The sequence below is a fragment of the Cyprinus carpio genome, chromosome B11 (genome assembly GCF_018340385.1).
Source record: "Cyprinus carpio isolate SPL01 chromosome B11, ASM1834038v1, whole genome shotgun sequence".
NCBI lineage: Eukaryota > Metazoa > Chordata > Actinopteri > Cypriniformes > Cyprinidae > Cyprinus > Cyprinus carpio.
This window is the reverse complement of record NC_056607.1, coordinates 20,352,604-20,371,905: the sequence shown is the minus strand read 5'-3', so window position 1 is coordinate 20,371,905 and position 19,302 is coordinate 20,352,604. Positions and strand designations below refer to the sequence as shown.

The 19,302-nt window shown below is 38.5% G+C and overlaps 1 protein-coding gene and 1 long non-coding RNA gene across 2 annotated transcripts in view; one reads left to right on the top strand and one right to left on the bottom strand.

The window, feature by feature from the left end:
• The window catches only part of LOC109098739 (ephrin-A2-like), a 126,301-nt gene that overhangs the window by 89,421 nt on the left and 17,578 nt on the right, over positions 1–19,302 (top strand). The window lies entirely within an intron of this gene.
• Positions 9,701–10,693, bottom strand: LOC122138934. The gene is made up of 2 exons (XR_006155920.1): positions 10,171–10,693; positions 9,701–9,978 (listed from the first exon to the last, which is right to left on the bottom strand). It is a non-coding gene; the product is annotated as an uncharacterized LOC122138934 (long non-coding RNA).

The following is a 19,302-nucleotide window of genomic DNA, read 5'->3' as shown; positions in this document are numbered from 1 at the left end:
GTGGTAGTTTTGCACTGGAACGCTGTGATGGTTCAGCATGTAATGCATCGAGCGGGAGGTGAGCGGAGAGAATGTGTGAATGGCATGGTATTAACGCACAGCTCATCGGGGACCTGAGCGCCAAGAGCCTTTATTGTAGATGCGGAAAACCACAGATGGAGTTTCATTACATTCTGCTTATGGGCTTGTGGCCATTTACAACATTTAGAATATCTTATTTAATGCTGGCTGCATGTTTGAATAGATTTCTTGTATTTTAAAGAGAGATAAAATAGGCAGGACAGATCTTCAATACGTGATTGGCACTTTGTCATTGTAAATCCCGGTCAGATGGGTGGCAGGAGCTGAACTGTGTGGAGAGGCTAGTCCGCTCTGACCCCTCTGACCTTCGTCTCATCAGGTTTTTGTCCATAACTGACAGGAAGGTCAAAGGCGTTTCGCTCCAGCTGCGGCTCATGAGCTGAGCATCAAATGTGGATATGTTTACGTTTCATGTCTCGAAGTTCCTCGTCAGAACACTCGCTGTTGGACACGAATATAATGTATCCAGCCAGGCTGTTGTCTCTTTGAATAACTCAGGATGTCCATGTCATGTTTTTATAGTTCTGTTTGCTTTTTGAATGGTTTTTATGCTACGAAACTAGATTAGCAATCATAACATAGTAAGACGTGCAGCTTTGGAAGCTACATTCAGGACTGAAATGGCCACATTAAAGAACCAAATCTGGTTTCCTTTTCCTGTTTCAAAGCCTGATGTTTTCCCCCTCAAATGCAGTGTATTTTTCATGGAGCCTAAAGCAGAAATGTGAGGAGGTTTGTGTTCCAGGCTGAATACAGGTTTCCTATGTAGCATCTAATAGGAGCCTCACTATATATGGGGGAGGTGGGGGGAAGACGAAAAAAAATAGCTGTGTAGCCTCTGAAATATTTAACCCGAGCTAATTGGAGAGCACTTCCCATTTCAGGACTCCTCGACCTCTGAAAAAAGCAAGACCAGATCAAAGACTTCTGCTCTTTCCCTCCGGATACTGATGAGAGAGAAAGAGAGGGAGAGGACGAGAGATAGGGTTTTGAAGGAGAAGATGCAAATAGAGGAGGGCAGTGCTGGAAAAAAGATGTATCCTCAAGAGATGGAGAAAGAAAGAGAGAGGGCCATGTGTAACCAGCAGGAAATGGGAGAGAGTGGATGGGGAGGCAGGAGAAGGACAGATGTCGTAATGAGATGTCATGTGACGCTTGCTTCATTTGACCTAAAGAAACAAACAGGACAATTGCTATGAGCACACTATGTGCTTAGAATCAGTTCTTTTGAACAGTTTAATTGACTAAAAAAAAAAAAACATTTCAGCGGATTTAAGTAAATAATGATAAAAAAAATTAAAAAAAATTAGCAAAAAATACAATTAATTGTTTCCTCAGTACTACTACTGCTACTGTTAACTTGTATTCCGAAGATAAATGGGTTTGGAACGACATGAGGGTGAGTAATTCATGATAGAATTTTTGGATGAACTATCATTTTAACCACTTCAAAAGATTCATTCTAATACAAGAACAATATGTTCAGTCTCAGTTCAAACTGTTTATTTAAAAGAATCATGTCAAGTGAAAGATTCATTCACAAAGCAAACTAGTGACCATGTGTGTTCATCTTTACCTCCTACTTGAGTGGCTTGTTTTACTCACTTGCTAAAAAAACTGTTGTATCACCCCACTTTTTTTTAAATAAGAATGGAGGTCAAAGGTCAGAAATGGTTATTGCCTCCTTCATCAGAGCCTTGTTATTATAAAATAGAGATGACACTTTCACAGGTCTTTTGACCTTTTTGAAATAGATCCAGAACTTAAGCAGTCCCCAGTCGCATCCATCCTCCCATCCCTATCCAAAACTGTGATTGACAGCTAGGGCTAATTTCATAATCTGGCCAGCCTGCCCCGCACCGCCTCCATAACTTTATTTGGTCAATAAAAAATCAATACAATGCTCATCTCTAATCGGTCTCTCTGCTGCTTTCATGCTCTCCCTGCCTCATTACCTTTCCTGCCAAACACACACAGCATCTGAATGCTGTCACCACATCTGGATCCCTCTTATTAAATTCTCATTCATGAAAAACTTTTGTATTTGACTTGAGCTCATGAATGCAACAACTTCAGTGTAGAATTTTCTAATAAAACTATTTTCAGTTCCAGTTCCAATTTTCTTTAAATGATGCTGATTCTTTAACTTCTGTTTAAGTCTCTAAAAAGAACAATTTTGTATTGTATGCATTTGATTAAAAAGAACCGAGTCATTTGTACTGTAATTGGACTACTCTAGTCGTGCTGTATGTTTCTGATTCACTAAGAAGAACCACTAACAAGAGCCCTAATGAAATACTTATAATATTTATTATCCTCTTCCATGATGATATTTCATTTCATGTGTTTTCTGTCAGCTGTTTAGAATCAGAAGTAGCGTATATCAGATTCATGAATTAATTAATCTAATTGTTCATAGAAAGCCCTGAAATTTTCCGTGATTCATTTTGATTCTTTGTGACAGTTCACTCATACACTGAATCATTTTTAGGGAACTCAAACTATATTTTTTTAAAACCAAAGGCATAGTAAGATTAAGACACAAGCTTTAAGCAATTGAGCTGTGCTGTTTTCCAGCTGTCCACTATGGCCCATGTTGCAAATAATGCTGTTTAGTTATCGCTAAATATTTGATCAGCAGAAACCCTGTCATGAAAGTTTGAAACGGAGTCACGTCATGATCTGATTTCCTGCACCTGCGCACCACATCTACAAAAAGCGAATTGCTGAAAGACATTGCTGAGGTCAGAAACCCCCCAGCTGTACCTGTTTGAGAACAGCACTGATTCGTCATTAGATGCTCATCTTGTGGCCTCTCTCAGTGCGCTCCAATAAAACCGTTGGCAGAGGGGTTTAAAGGGCCCTGTGGCGGCAGGTGTTTGTCCTTGAGTAGTATAGCACAGACAACGCTGGTGTGATCAGACCTCCCCTCACCTCAAACTGATTTTCTCAATGCTAAAGAGTCCGCGAATAATGTTTTATCCGTTGTCTCCTTCCTTCCGTTTCCTCCCTCATTGTCTGACTGTGGGGAATAATGTGGGAGATAATATTAGGGTTCTGCTGTTTCCCCTGAGCAGATACCTATTTCCAGATCCTTCTGAGGGGTCACGATTCATGCAGGGAAGGAAAAAAGGCGTCCTTGTTTCAGAAATGAGTGTCTTTCTGCGTGAGGGCATATTTATTTGCTGCCTACCCAACAGAACAGCCTCTCTGGTGTGTGTGTGTGTGTGTGTGTGTGTGTGTGTGTGTGTGTGTGTGTGTGCCAGACACAGAGCAAACTTATGTCTAGAGAACTATTAGACACCATATGTTTAGTCTCTATCAGTGGTTTAACAGTTCTGACACTTTCATACAGTTGTCTGGAAAGTAATAGCACTTTTTAATCTCCATTGCATTCTTAAAAGGATAGTTCACCCAAACATGAAAATTTGTCATTTACTTATCGCTTTACTGTAGTACATGTTATGTCATGTACATGTCATCTTATTTATACAAACGATTACAGTGGCAGATTATCAAATAATAAAGACTTATTTTTGTTTGGTTCTTTCTTTGTTACTGTTAGGACCCCAAACACTTTTCCCATATTGCATGATTTGTAAACTAATACATTTTGATGTTTGCAGTATAACCAGCTCTATATATAGGGATGGATGTCGTTTTTTCGAATTTTATCAATTACAATTCTGATTATCGATTCCCAGTTTCGACTCCAATGTGATTAAAAAATGAAGTCAAACATTTAGATATCAAACATTCTTATTACTTATTACATTCAGGTAAAAGTCACAATAAAATTACTCAAAAGACTTGTAAAAGCAAGGTAAAATGGTATCGTTACTTCAGCAAACGTGTTATCTCATATTTGCTTTTGTTAACACTCAATTAGATTTAGGGTAGAGTTTAGTCTAGTTTTTATGCTCTTTTTTTAAATGCATAATAGCGCATTAAACTTTTAACACCACTTACCGGACATTTCATTTCTGAACTGCTGTGATACGTACTGTTTAATCAAACGCTGTTTTGGGGAAAATGGAACACTCACTGGATAATTCACTTTGAAAGTGTTGTGAAACATGCAAGAGACAGTGCAGTATAGTCTTGCTGAAATGTCGCCACAGACATGTTTTTCCAATGAGCCTGGATTGGTTATGACAGTTTGTTAAATCAGATTTGAGGTACCTTCTTGCTTCTGACCTAAGTCCTATATTTCATTAAAAGTGATCATAAGAATAAAGTTTATGCTAATTTATGCTGGAACTACTGTTCCAAAGACATGTTTTCTCACTGCACTGATATTTGTTGTGGTGCTAAAATTGTCTCGTTGTAGTGGGCAGATTGAGACATATTCTTGGAAAGCACACGGTGGGCAGCAGGCTCTCTCCATGCACTGATGACACACAACACCATGCTCAATTAGCCCTACAGTTGGCTTAATGACCGCTGAGAGTCAAAGACACGGTTTTGCAGGATGCTGGAAAGAGGTGTGAACCTGGACAGAGCATAATGTCGGCCAGCTCTCTGGGATTTCCCTTTCCAGTTCACTGCTCAGAGTGAACTGGTTCAGGCACAAGGGATCATAGCTGTATATATATATATATATATATATATATATATATATATATATATATATATATATATATATATTATATATATATATTATATATATGGGTTAATGACATGATGCTCATGTTTTTTTCTGGATCTATTAATATTTTAAATATTCTTAAATACCTTGAATAAGAAAAAACTTGAATACGGCTCTATGGTAAACATGTTTGTAATCAACATTTTTAATTAAAATAAAAATATTTAAATAAAATATTAATACTAGTTTGGCATAATGTTTTATTATTATTTCTTAGGAAAAACATTGAAAATGTTTATTAATATTTGAAAAAAAAAAAAAACTTTTGGTACCAAATCAAAGTCATGTGGGACAACCAAGAATTAAAAAGGGAATTACATCATAAAAAGGAACCTTACAGACTCTCATGACTGTGGGTCAAGGTCAATAAGTCTCTTAAAATATCTGATAGTTTGACTGTTTTATGGCAAGGCAAGATTAATTCAGGTTTATGTAATTTAGTGTGACCCCTAAAACCTTGATAAACCTTGATTTAAAAAAAAGAAAGATATAAGACGTACACTCACATACTGTATATTACATTTCCAATAAATTTTTATTGAAAATTGTATTAAAGTTTTTTTTTTTTTTTTTTCAAAACTACATTTAAAACAACATAAATATGACTAGCATATTTCTAAGATCTTGTCACATGATTTAGGATTAGATTTTGAAATAGATTTTTCTTTTATTCATCATGGACACCAGATATCCTAAAATCAACCAAGCATCTTTAGAGTCTAAGATTCTTCAAAAAATTGTGCTTCAAGATGATTTTTAGTGGATGCAATTTAAAAAAAAAAAACATGTAGTTAGTTGTCAGCCGTGTTCAACAAGAACAACACTGATTTTCTTTGTGTTGATGGACTGTTGTACCTCCATTATAAGGGAGTATTTTGTGGCCAAGAGCAGCTTGCAGTGAGCTCAGAATGACGTTTCCTTAGAGATGAGAAAATGGACAGATGGAGGGTTTGGATGCTGTTGGCTCAATTAACGCACATTTCAGTCCCGCTGCAGCTCTCTGTTGCGGACAGCCAGTCCCAACCTTTTACGATTACAGGGTTCCAGCCAAACAAGGGCCAGCCTGAGAGATCACTGAGCTTCATGCAAAAAGAACTGCCATTTTTTGACAGCGTGTTATTCACGCAGAATGGCGAAGGTGTTAAATGCTGCAGTGTGGGGTGACCCTCTGCTTGAGAAGGATGACACTTCTATCTGACTGTGATTAGCACTTCCCTTTGGGATATATACAAGTTCAGGCACAACCCTACACGTCTTGCTGTAAAGCATCAGAAGGACCTCAGCCCTTGTCGTTAATTTGTTGTCTGTTGTTGATGCTGCGGGAAGATGGTGGAGCTCTGGGAATTACAGTATAACTGCTCCCTAATAAGCACGCAGCAGGGAAATGATGCTCCTCTGCGTCCTGACCCCAGACCTCGAGAACACCACTGGGATCACCTTGCTATGATTAACACAGAAGCTGAAATTCACAAAGGAGACTTGACTAACAGTGTATCGCTTCCTTCCTTTCATTCTTCCATGTGCTCCTTACTTCTGTCAGCGCAAATCGATGAGGAAAATCTCGATTGTCACTCTCTCAACCGGTTTCACAGGCTGCAGAGCTGGAGGTCACGGCCCCCATCGATCCATCAGCCTGGTTGCCGTCTGGCTCGCTGATGGATACGGTCCCCCCAGCTTGGACGAGGGCTTCTGAGAGAGAGATTTGTCCCTAGCAAGTGACTTCCCCAGCTTTGCTTAGCTTTAGGCTTCCACTGTCAACTCTTGTTCTTCCATTCTTTTTTTTTCTACTAAACACTCATTTTTAATCAGCTAAACACAATTTTGTTCTCGCAAACAATTGCTGTCAGCATGCCAAAGGTGTGTCGGCATCAGTATCATGTGGTATCATGTTCAAGCCATAGAGTGCATTGTTGTAGCATGTTGCTGCTCCACCCAGAAGGGTTCAGGAGGAGTTCAGAAAGGTTGGACTAGATGTAGACATTATGCGACTTGGTTGGGTGGTTGGGTTTCATGTAGCATGTGGCATTGAGCTGTAGTCTGTTACACTGGAGCTGATCTGGCTGTGTTTATTTCCCTGACATCCAACCCTCAGCTTAACCAATAACAGCTGACAGCTGCCGCATATTGAGCCCTGAGGAGTTCAGAAGGGTGAAAAGGTTTGATTTTAGATGAAATGTACTTAAAGGTAATGTAATGTGGAATGCTCTTAATGTGTTGCTCAGTGGATGTATAGGTCAATGGCATATATGAGTGTCCATGAAAAAGAATCTGTCAAAAATCTGGTGCAAAACATTTTTTAAAGAGATAATTAATTAAGATTTCCAAAATATTAAGTATTCCACACCACTTGACATTCTTTTTTTTATTTAAAGGTCAAATTATCTTTGTGTGTGTGTGTTTGGAACTACCTGAGTTTGATTTGGTGGGAAAAATATAAAAAAAATGTTTCATATAAATAAGCAGTTGTTTTCTAACAAATAACAAAAATTTGAACTTTCTTTTTCTTTTCAAGAATTTCGTTATTTTAATGCCACAAATATCAATTAATAAAATAAATTTTAATAAAAAATTAAAAACATGCTTATAATAGAACAGGTATATTCAAGTCTTTCAATATCGTATAAATTTGTAGGAAGAACACTGAGTGTTCAGGCCACAATAGAACTCTTCCTCTGCATCTGTTAATCTCTTTTCGTTTGTGGTGAATGAGTGTAGACTAGAGATGGGAATTACTGTGTTGATCAGTCATGAAAACAATTATCAATGAACAATGACTTCATTTTGAACTGTGCTTAAATTGCCCATATTTTAGCATGCAACATTCAAGTTCACTTGTACATTTGTGTTCTTTTTTTTATGCAGATATAATATGTAATATTGTGTTTATGTTGTAAATATCTCATGTACACGTAGGATGCATTTAGTTAGGGCTATTTAACCCATTAGAAAATGCTTCAGTTTACCCATTTCCATTGTGTCATACCGACTATGATTTGGTTGTTTGAAATAATCATCAGCCTTATAAATATTACTTTTACAAAAACATTGATACATTATTAATAAAACATTTTTAGTATTATTTTTCCTCATCATGTTTTCATCAGTTAGAAATGAATTGCTTTAATTAGAATAATTAGAATAATCATTAATAATACTAAGTTATCAATGCTCATCCTTAGTGTAGACTATAAATTGGGAACACGTTCCATTCACTCCCACCTTCTCTGTCAGTGTCACTTTACTGTACCGCCTGCTCACAATGGCTAGAGAGTTTTACTTTGATCCTGGCACACCTTTGATTCCAAAGCCTTTCTAGAGCAGTATTAGGCTGGCAAACAAGGGATGTCAAAGCAGGCAAGTAGAGGTGCTTGATAGTAGCTTTCTGCTAATAGGAAAGGTCTTCAAGACATAGTTTACCCAAAAATTTAAATTCTGTCATCATTTACATTGAAGAACGTGGGTAACCAAGCAGTTTCTGGTCCCCATTATCTTCCATAGTATAGTATAGTTTGGAAATCAGTAGGGAACAGAAACTGTTTGGTTACCCACATTCTTCAAAATATCTTCTTTAGTGTTCAACAGAAGAAACTTGAGAAGTAAATGATGATAGAATTTTCATTTCTGAGTAAACTAACTCTTTAATTAATTTTTCCGGCACTCTTTTCCCCCTTTTGGTGGTTCTGTAATCCTGCTGGTGTCGAACCAGGAACCACTAATGTCAACGAGTAGGTTGTGGAATAATATCCTCACTGATGCAAAACAAAACTCTAACTAAGATTGCTTCTATTAAAATCAACAATACTCTCCTGGAATCAACTAGTTGCACCCTGTTGCATTGCAACGCTACTCCAGAATCATCTGAAACGCTGCTGCTGGGGTTTGTTTTTTATCTCAGAGGGTTTTCTTGTGCTACAGCTTTCCTCATGTGTCTGCACTGGCTGCCAATATCTGGTAGAATTCAAGACGTTCTTCCTGGTTAAAACTATTACCAGTTGCCGGGCTGGCTGTACTGTACTTTCAGTCTTTCATAAATCCATCCACACCAGCCCAGCCACTTTAGGTTTCTAATCCCTCTTTCCCTCCACATGAAGAGATCCCCCTTGAGCTGATCCAAAACCACCATACTTGGTTCTCACTGGTGGAACAAACTCTGGATAAAAGGAAAATTTATTCCACTGCTACATTACAACGAATCCTGAAGACACATCTTCAGTATTTATTTACAACAGATTTCACACAGAGTACTTTGTACTTCATTTGAAAAAAATCTTTCACCCTATCTGTATAATTATTCAGACTAAATAAATAAAATAATGCAATTCATTCATTCACAATGATTTTAATACACCACCTCTATGATGATCTTTTAACCTCTTAAGCACAGGGCTATTTTGGGGATTTCCGCCTGGCATTTTTCCTACCCAAATTCAAAAGCTTCCCATACCCACATGCAGAGGTGTACATACAAAAGTTTGGTATCATTTTACAGGAAATCCTTTGAAATTACATAAAGCACTGTTGAAATTGATAAAAATGGTTTTATATGTTGTCTGTGTTATAATAAAATGGAAAAAAAGAATGGCGCTTTTTGACCAGCTTTTTTTTATAAACTGAAGTTTGAAATTGTATAGCTCAGGTTCTGAGAGGTCCAGCATCCTGCAAACAATTGTATTTGTTTCCAGCACATGTCAGCTAATAGAGGAAAAAGGAAATTTGTTTCTATCATAATCTATGCAAAAGTTATTCTATTCCATCTAAAGGGAGGAATAATACCCCTTTTGTATACATTTTCCGCCTACCCACATTTGAAGTCTAGCCATACCCATATTATAGTGGAATAAATGCAATATCTTTATATCCTTTTACAGAAAACCCTTTGAAGTGACATAAAAAGCTGCTGTTTGTGACAAATAGTATTATTTATGTTGTTTCACATATGATGAACCACCTCAATACAATGTGCTTTTTTTGTGTGTGTGTGTTTTCAGAACAGACTTTGAAAGAGGATAAGTCACACTGCAAACTAGCAAACTGCTTTAAATTATTAAATATATCTGGTCTATCACAATCTAAAATAGAATCCACAATCTCCAGCTTCATATCATTTCATTTATGTCCATTCTGCATTGGTGTAATGATTGGGAGATCTTACCTGTCTCAATCATCTGTAATATTTCATATTCCAGTGTCCCTTCTGTTGTTTTGACGCATTATCAGCGATAATCCGCTACCCGAAGCTTGTACACGACCTTCGGAACGTCAACAAACGAATATATGTTCATCCACACAGTACTGTAATAATCCATGTGTATTTACTGTACTTTCACTGAGATGCATAATATACTGTACTTTTCTGTCAATAAACAGCTGTTAGCGGAGCATACACGCTTCAAAATAAAGAGTCAAATATATAAAAGTAACTAACACGCGTATAGCCTCACCAGATGCGCGTCCTGTCCTCTCCACGGCGACGGTGGTCATCCATAACTTGTAGTATGATTATTATACATTTGATAATCACCGCGACGCGAGTTATTCCGCGTGTGATCTTTGTTTACGGACACTTGAGGACTCAATATCCCATCAGCCAGTGCTTCACCGGCTGAGGAGGATGTGGTCATCACTGTCCACTCCATCCCCCCGCTGTTGACGCAGAGGTGTCAAATTCAGCAGCTCTGAGTGGAGCACACAGCTCAGACTGACAGCTGAAGGGACAAATAGTGGTTCACAAAAGAGATCCGATCGATATATCAGAAGAAAGCCGCTTAGGCACATCTTATGACATGAAGAGCGCTTCTGTCTCAAAGAACTGCGTCTTTCTCTTTGAGCGCGTCTGGACATAACGCTTTATATCTCACCAATGGAAGCACGCAGAAACGTAAAAAAATGGTCTTGTTTGAAAGAAGAGATTCTAATCTAAAAGATTATATCGAGTATATAGGTATGTGTGGCTGTTTGCGGGTGACTGAAAGCGGTGCTAAGATGGATAAATAATAATTTGCAATGAGGTGAGAAATTTCACATTGCGATTCTATTGAAGATTATTTGATCTGTGATTGTCACACAATAAAATAATCTACATAGGCAGATATTCCTGAGAATGGGAGCTTCCTTGTGATGTATGACTTGACTGTTAATTTTAAAAAATATTTTAAATACACATTCTTATGGAAAAAATATTCCTAATCGTTAGACGGAAATTTGTGTGGGGGGGAAATATATTTCTTAGCTTAATTTTACTACTTTATGAATCATAAAACCACAATTAATGGTATTCTTTGTAAAGAAAACACTCTAAACTTTAAAATGAACCCATATATGGGCTGATACCATATAAGGAAGGCTTTGCAAATGAAACACGAACATTTTGCATGCTATTTTTGGACCCGGTACCGGGTCCGCAGAGTACATTTGGGGCCAGTTTTACTAGCAGCTTGCGCCAGCGCAAACCATCTTTTGGCGTTAAAATAGTACTGTCAGGATGTACTAGAACCGCAGTGACGAATTAGCACTGAAAAGGCATGGACAGTTATTTTTGCATCTGACCTTGCTGAATGTGCATTTGTAGGAGTTTCCCTTTCAGACAGTTTTTTCCCCACACGTAATTTATTTGGAATGCAAGAAGAATAATGAATATTTAAAAATGAATAAATAAGTGTTCTTTAATTTGCACACTGTTAGTAAATCACCCCAGAAATTTACACACCCATCGATGCTGTTTTGGAACTGCGCTCTTGCACGAATTGTGCTGTTTAGTAAAACTGGCCCATGATCTTTTTCCCTACAAAATAGGCAAAATGCAGAAATGCAGGGAAAAAGGAAAGGCATTTGTATCCTAGAAAGGACCCCTGAAGACATTTATGACTGTGTCAAGGTCAGTACAGTATGTCTCATAAATTATCAGATAATCTGACATTTTTATAACAGGGCAGGGGTGAATTAGGTGGTAAAATGTAATGTGGTGTGACTCTGAATTATTAATTCATAATACGTTTAAAAAAATACTTTTTATTACTATTGGCTATCGTCTGCACCAGGGTATTTGCATAAGGGGATCTGATTGGCTGACGTCTGCGTTGGCGCTTGAAAAGTTGAGAAGTTTTCAACTTCTGCCGCAAGCAACGGACCCAACATGACACGACGAACCCACAATTAATTTCGCCAATGCTTGACATCACTCCATTCAAAGTAAACGAGAGGTGTTGAAGCCGACGCCTCATGTGAATGGGCCGTAAGGACTTGGCATGTGTATTTTAAAATAGACCCCCTCCTCCTTTTTTTCATGGAAACTCTTATATGCCATTGACCCATGTGTAAAATATCTTAGCCATTATTTTAGCTGTAATGTGATATTGTTTGTAATCATAGTAATTTGAAATTATTACATTGTATTATGTTCCATTTTTGCTGTAAGGCATAGCTTAGCGTGCAGCAGGGGTTCTCATCCGATCCCAGGAATAGCCATTAACATGATTTGTGCACTTTATTGTAAGCCAGGTTCGTAAGAAAGCATCTGCTAAGAACATAAATGTAAATGTAGACGTGTCATGTACAAGGTCATGAAAAATGCATTACCTCTGTCGGCTAAGCACTCGCCCTTTTCATCAGCGTTGGCCGCCTCAGCGTTCTGTAAGAAATATAAAATAGCCCTTGAAAGAGAGAGGCCCTATTTTCTCTGGCTCAGATTGAAGCATTAGGATGATATTTTAGATATAGTTTACATATCCTTTCTATGCATTTTCCATTTTTTTTTCTGACGTGATAGACCTCTGATCTCGCTTCATTACTTTTCATGAAAAGGTTGTGCCCTGTGATCTGACGGAAACAGAAACCGAGGGGACTCCACGGGGATCCATTCTCACTCTGTCACCTTTCACAAAGAAAAACACAGCTAATGCATGACTACTACATGAAAGGGCAAGTAGAGGAGGATGAGTCTGGTGACAACAGACGTATCTCCTAGCCAAGTCTGTCATCTCATCGCTGTAGAAGAGTGTTTGGGAAAGAAAACCTAAGCAGACCCTGTTGGGATGATGGTGGGGGGTGCGGAGGAAGGGGATCCTGGGAAATGGGCGGTAGTCGTGGCTTGGGTTACATGTGTTTTGGGCCTCTCCGCCCAGGGGGCTGCACCGCACTGCCATCGTCTTCTACTCCTGTGGGCGTTTCAGACACACTGATCCAGTCGCCTCAATAGGCTTGGGTTTCCCGTTTCCCCGCTGGCCGATGCAGGCCGCAGATAACTTTGTCTCCGTGCTTGTATCTTTTATCTCACATCTGGGAGTCTTGCCTGGGAGCTGGATGATGACTACAGTGCCTGCTTTGTCTTGGCCCTTGTCATTACAAGGCTCAGGTTGCGGGCGGAGCTGGCGGACCTCCACCTGAGCTTGAGAGCCGTCCCATTGCGCACACTCCCGAACATGCTCGGCCGTTGGGTTTTTGGGGGGCGTGGCCTACCTGCCGCAGGTTAAAGAAAGGGGGGAAAACACATGGGTCTTGATGACTCTGCAAGTTCTGATAGTTATCTTAGAAATTATCCTTCTGTAATTGCTATGAAAGAATGTTGCCTGAACGTTTGGGTGGATTTCACTCCACCTCCCAGCTCGCCATGCCTATGCTGAACGCATCCGGGTTCTCCAGCCCATTAGCTTTTCTGTGTATGTGGATGTTTAAAAGCCCTCTGTTAAATTTACAAAGCTAGAAAAAAAAAACTGTAATAATGTTTCAGGTATTATAGAATGGCATACAACTTATAACTATATATTTCATTAAGTGACAATGTTAATATACATATATCAGAACTACCAAAACCTAACCTAAACCTAAAATAATGCAATAAACATTAACTATAAAACAGAAAATGGAACCAAAAAAAAAAACTTAAGGTATATTACTGATAACAAAAATTTGTACAAACTAAATAATTTTATAAAATGTCATCTTGATGTAATGTGAGGTGTCATGTAGGGACTTCTGGGAATGTACTTTTACTTTTTTTGTACATTTTATGCATTTTTACATGCAAAAGAAAGTTGCACACACACATATATTATGTATACAACATTTTTTATTTTGGATGCGATTAATCATTGCCCAGCACTAATAAAAAAAATAAAATAAAATTAAAGGGTGTAGCCAAATCAAACAGTTGATAACCCACATTGTCTATTGTGGGGGGAAAATTCTGAGTGAGAAAGTAGAATAGCATAAATTGTCTGTTTTACCTGACAGATATCGCTATGACAAATCTCTTTTAGGTTATCAGAAAACTAGTCTAATAAATCCACCTGTGAATCATTGTGCACGTTTGGGTCAAGGAGATCTATAATACCTAAAGAAAGCTAGCCATTAGCTTTTTCATTCATCTCAATGGCTGTCACTCAGCTGTTGTATGTATTTTGGGCTAATCACCTGAGCAGTGAATGCCGTATGACTATCTACTCAGCAGCTGAAGGAAAGTTTTGAACAATGATGCTAACACGCTAATCACCCACAACTATCCTGAGCTGAAACGTCACAGGCAACAGAGAGAAGAGAAAATGTATGCCTTGCAAAATAGATATAATGTTAAGTCAGAATGCACAATTAATTTGAAATGGAGAAAGATTTTTGGGGGGCCGGGGTTTCAGGTTGAAGTTTGCAAAATGGCAGAAGTTAGAAAAACTGCTAATTGCTTGTGGCATTCATAGAACAAATATGCTACGTTTCTTACTTTATAAGATGTTTTCAATCATCTCTCTCATACACGACTTGCAAAAACACAATGTTTACACTCTCTCTTTGGACATTATTTACTTTAAAAGTACATATAAGTGATTTAAAAGTACACATTAGTACCTAAAATCAAAGGGGTGTCAGCTCAGTCACAGTTTTTCGCCTTTTTTACTGAGACTTTTATCATATTTCCTGCTGATTGTCTCACTCCCTTTTGTAAAAGGAATAAGACATTTTTAAAGCCTTTAAGCAAAGAAGCCGCAGATTACACTAGATGGCCTTTTCTCACTGAAAATAGTTAGCCACAGGTTCATTTTGGGTTAGTGCGTCATGTTGAGGATTTTTTTAAAAACCTCAGGAAAAGCACAGAGAACAGTGGTTAGTGCTTTTAGGGGGAAGAATCCAGCGCAAGATGTTTGACAGAGTGGGACGACGCTGAGGAAATGGCGGTACTCATGGCTAGAAAGAAAAGAATACATCAAGCCCTTTTAAAAGAAGCCGGACAAGATGAGAGCGGCCCGAGTGGATGAGAGTCCGTCACCCAATCCTTCTCCTGCGAACCGGGGCGGGCTTATAACGCTATTACACTGCACTTTGCTAATGGTGTTAAAAAAGACAAAGAGGGCAGGTCAGGGAGAGTGGGACGTGTGATACACTTAGCTTTAGAGTGCATGGCATTACCATCATTTTCTGTTTGATGCCCTCTGACAAACCCAGTCCCTTTTACGCAGCGGCAGAAACCCGAGAGCAGCTCTTTTGTGTGTTTGTTATGGGAGTGACAATTAGGCGGAGGACATTAGTGTGTGTGTGTGTATATGCAAGATGAGAAAGACGTTTACAGGCTTGTATGCATGTGTTTAGTTTTACATGCATGTGTACACACTTCAGTGCGCACAAGCGTCTCGCTCCACTCTGGTTTGTTTGTTTGCGCTGGCGTATTTTCTAAGACAGGTGTTTACTCACCCCATGATGAGAAAAACAGCATGTTATCACACTGTGGAGAAAAGCGCTCACAATCACACAGTGCGGATCCCAGCAGCCCCCTAGAGGACGTAACATGCACAGAGAGTGGATTTCATTCCCTTTAATCGCAGTAATCTGGTACCATGCCATGAAATACACACTTCACACCACCTGAAAGTGATTACATATGACTGAAGTAAAAAGGGTTAACGTTGCCTCTCTGTATATATTCTATGCATCAATGGTTCAGATATTTTCAGTATATATTATTTATACTATTTGAATGAAGAAAGAAGTCTCTACTGCTCAACAGATTGGACAGTAATTTGACCATAAATACAACATAAACAATAATAGTGTGAAATACTATTACAATTTTAAAATGTCATTTATTCCTGTGAATAAAACTAAAGTGTAATAAATTAATAAATAGCATTATATATTATATTTTATTGTTAATTTATATCCTAAAATTATAAGTATATGGTATGTGTATAATTACTGTATACATTAAAATATGTTTGTGTATATACATAACCTTTTATATGAGTAAATATTATCTCATAGGGATTGTGTTTGTAATAATAATCATTTTAAAAAGTTTTGTTGAATTGTGCAGGTGTTGTGTGATGAGGGTGCATTTTCAGTTTCCTGTTTTCTAGGAGTGTGTGCCTGAGAAATCCTTGTTAATCTCTCTCGTCTGCCATAACCACTACTGCTGTTACTCCTCTCTCACACACAGGCCTACAAATGTGTTAGCTACTTTTTCGTTTCCACAGCCTTCCAGATAGATTGTTATTTTATGGGATTTGGGAGGAAATAAATAGTTTCTTAACTCATAGGAGCATGTATTTTGGGTGAGATATTGTGTGTGTGTGTGTGTGTGTGTGTGTGTGTGTGTGTGTGTGTGTGTGTGTGTGTGTGTGTGTGTGTGTGTGTGTTGTAGGGAGTCTGTGTGTTGTGGGTGGTTTGTGTTGTTTCAAGCATTGTGTGTGTTGTTGAAGATGATATGGTGTGTATTGGTTTAGGCAGTGTGTGTTTTTTGGGGGGAGCGGTGAGGGATAAAGACTGGATATAGAGTGGCTTCTCAACAGGCATCTGCAGGTATGAGAGAGAAGTTTCTTAGCTGAGCCATTAAATCCTAGAAGCCTCATTACACTCGCCGTTAGAGCACATGGTGACGAAGAGATCCAAACGCGCATATTTAAAATAAATGCCAGACATCCTCAGCTTTTAATAACAGTATTTATCATAAACTTAGAGAAAATATCATTTAAAAGGAACAAATGTAAATACAGTGGCTTCCAAGTGTCTGAGATCACACTGGGATTCAAAATCTGAATTAAACCTGAAAGTTTTAGGATTGAAAAGTACATAAAGAAATGTAGTGTAATGAATTGTTTGCATTATAATTGTTTGTGAATTTAGTTTTTGAAAATTACAAATATATTGTGAATGCATTATTGAACAAAATTAGATTTTTATTGTTATTATCATTCAATATTTTTGTTATTGATATGTAATTGTGCTTGCTAATTTTCACTATTTTTTACATTCTGATTTAACATTTCTAAAAACACTGATAATTTAATAAAAATTAGCTGTAATATTTAGCAAATTTCTAAATAGAGATCTGTTTTTATACTGTACATTGTTGTTGCGAATTATAAAAGTATATATCTGTAATAACATTTATCAGTTGTTTGCCATGTAATAATTCAAAAGACTCAACAACTGTAAAAATAGTAAAACTAATCTGTATCAAACATTATGATTATAGTGGTCTCAGTTTTTTTTAAACCCCACTGTATATAAATATGAATCATAAAATAGAATGTCTCTGATGATAAAACACTGAATCTATTTCAGAATAATATTGTGTTCTCATTCAGGAGTTGATGTCGGAGTCGTGGCTTATTGTTCAATTTTTATCATTTTCCATTGCTTCTGTCCTGTTCTGGTTGATTACAGGCAAAAAGGCCAATATGAAAATTTGTGTTAAAAATATTAATATGCATACATACAAGGATGTAAACATGCAGAGTAGCTGTAGTGAAGCTGCCGTGTGTGTAAACATCCTCCATTTGCAGCCCATTAGAGCCGTGGTACAATAACAGACAGAATCCCAGCGCAGCTGCTCTCTAAACACACTTTTTATGATAAAACACAGATTTGCTTGCTGTCCTTTCATTTGCTGGACTGCACTGGTCACTTCTATTTTCTCCCACCAACTTTCAGTGACTGAAAGGTCTTACAAAGCAGGCCGAGGCTTAAAAGTGCTATTAAACAAGGGCGCGTAGTGTCGCAGTGAGGACGGGGTACTTTTATCTAACAGTGGTCCAGAGTAAATTAGGACGCTGTGTGAAGAGAAGGTGGATGTGAACATGGACCTTCCGAGAGAACACACAGCACCTGGAAAATTACAGACACACAGACCTGCTCACCTGAACGTATAACTAGAGTTTGATGTTATAGAAGGGTTAAAGAAGGAGCACAAAACAACTATTACTTTTCCTCTCACACAGGGCACATGTGTTTTGTCCCCTGGGTCTTCTGTCCTATTCTTCTTCTTTTTTGTTTGTTTTATTTTTCTCAACCAACCCCCCCTTGACAGCGTTTTTTAGCCCTGGCCGAACGTCAGCTGGGATAACGTTTGCATAAATGCTGTGATAGAAAAATTGCTCAAGCAGGGTTGGAATAACAGGAGAGATTGCGGGGAGATGTGGAGGGAGGAGGGGGCCATGGAGGTCTCAGCGTCTGCCTGACACAAAGAACAATAAACATGTTCCACATGGGGAGAAGTGGTCCACAGACCAAGCCCAAGCTGAGCATTTGGAAATGGGTTCCAGACCCAGAGCCGTCGGCACAAAGGACCATTCTCACACACATGCACACAAACACACACATGCTAAACGCCTGCCCTCTCCCTCTGTTTGGTATAAACACCGGCATGAAATGTGCCGCTAAACCCCTGACACCAGAACTAACCTGCCATCATAATCTCAAAACTCATGTGGGCCCAGCACATAGCCCTGCGGCATGCCCGTTGTGGTGATGTGTTTGGGGCAGAATTACCCCTGAAGTGTGTGAGTCTTGTGCCAGGTTATTAACTGGCTGTGTTTGCCCTAAACTATTATGGCCAGGTCATTGGTTAATTGCAGAATAAACGCACATATTTGCTTTGGCTGCAACTCAACTAAAAGTTCAGGACAGAAAAACAACAACAAGAACTTCTAAACGAGGGCCAAACTCCACAAGACCTTCACAAACTCATCATTTATGTTTGACCTGGCAGAGATGGGCAAACTTTAGCATCTGCTCTGTGGCAAAATGCGGTGCAAAATATAATGAATCACTTGGCTTAGAGTGAGGGGCTTTTTAAAGAGGAATAAGATTGTCTCATTTCTCTCTCCTTCCAGACAGCTAGACTGTCCAATTGCACTGAGGTAAACCTCCACCCAACCCCAACTTTCGGTGGTTGGTGTAACACAATACATAAGATGTTTCATTTATAAAACACTCAAAACCACTTTTCCACTTCATTAGTCCAATTATGAAATTCGCAACGTTGCATGAGAGAGACGCATTAAATATTCTGATGGTCAAAATGACTTTCTTTGTACCAGCCAGAAGCCTCTAAATACCATGATAAATCATGGATTCTGTCTTACCTGAACTGCTTGCTTGGTTTTAACTTCTTCCATTGAAGATGCTTCCTGCCATGGGCCTGGAAAACAGACTCTTCTACATGCAAACATTTGCTAAAGGAAGTTCTGAAATCTGGATCTGAGGCTCTCTGTTGGCCAGACGCTGCTGTAAATCACGGCACTTCAAACCCCTTCTTTGACCGCACCGCCAGGAAAGTTCACCCCGAGAGTCACCCTCCGTCTAAACACGCC